Here is a 1,352-nt window from a genome sequence, read left to right on the forward strand (position 1 = left end):
ATTATTTACAATGCAAGATAAATCAGGAGGCAAATCACAAGATAAAACTTGTTGGAAAGACTTATTACTATTCATGATTTTATTGACTGAAACTTTAAAGCCTTTCTGAACATTATTAAAAGCTACTAACTCAACGGGATTTTTAGAAAGATAATTTTCAAGGCTATGGTTAAATTCACATTTCTCTACAGGATCATCATCCAAGTAATTCACATCAATATCATGCTTTATATTTGCAGCGCTTTCAGTACTAGAAGGCGATACACACACTTTACCAAAGTTCTGCTTTTGCCACTCAACAAGTATATCATTTTTGTTATCAATGCAATCCATGCATATAGTGTGAGCATTGCAAGAACAAGATAAAGGTTCATTCAAATCATAATCAGTTTCACCATCTAATCTAGTACTAGAAAGAGAAGCATGTTCTTCACATAAAGAAGCAGTGACAGTACAAGCAATATCATCAACTAAACAACTATTAGAAGTGTTCAAGTGAGAATTTTTATTGTTAAGCATTTGAGGGGATTCAACTATGATTTCCTCATCCACCTCATTATCACTCACATCATCAATAATTTTAATAGGAATAGTAGTTATAGCACAAGGGTGAATCTCCTCAAGAAGAGGAGCAATACTACCTGATGTAGGGCACAAGTCCTTATGAATTTGTAGATGTTCTTGCTTCATCTGGGCCTCTTGTATGAGTGAATCTGGACACTTTGATTCATCTTTCCCAATCTCAGACTCAATTTGTGCTATATCACTCAAGAACTTTCTCAATGCACCATGACATTCTTTTAACTCTTCCTCTGATTCCTTAGAAATTCTAGATATTTCTACCTCTTCAAGTAATCCATGGTAGTATGAATTCAAGCGGTCATAAGCTTCTCTTAAAAATCGTATCTGGTCATTCTTAGGAATAGTGAGAAATGGGTTAGGTTCACTGAATTTATGTTCATAAGATTGGGGAAGGGGTTGGTACATCGATTAGGACAAGGGTTGGTGGTGGTAGTCATTTGGCGAAGGAGATGATTCAAAGGGGGAATTATGCGGTGAGAATGGTTCAAGGTATGAAGTGGAACATTGATGGAATGACGGTGATGGTTCATGAAATGGTTGGTGAGATGAGGAAGGGTTTTGGTGGTAGGGTTCATGTGATGGAATGTTTGGCTCATGATATGGATGATGTGAAGGAAAGTGTTCAAAGTGTGGATTGTATGGTGGAGGTGATAGGTCATAATGTTGTCCTAATAGTGGATGTTGGTTTGTGTATGATTGGAATGAAGAGGTATGGCAAGGAAAATGTGGAGGGTTATTCATCCAATCATTGCCATGGTTATGGTTTGGAT

Source organism: Neltuma alba, unplaced genomic scaffold, assembly GCF_004799145.2.
Source record: "Neltuma alba isolate B1F8T4 unplaced genomic scaffold, ASM479914v2 tig00000749_pilon, whole genome shotgun sequence".
NCBI lineage: Eukaryota > Viridiplantae > Streptophyta > Magnoliopsida > Fabales > Fabaceae > Neltuma > Neltuma alba.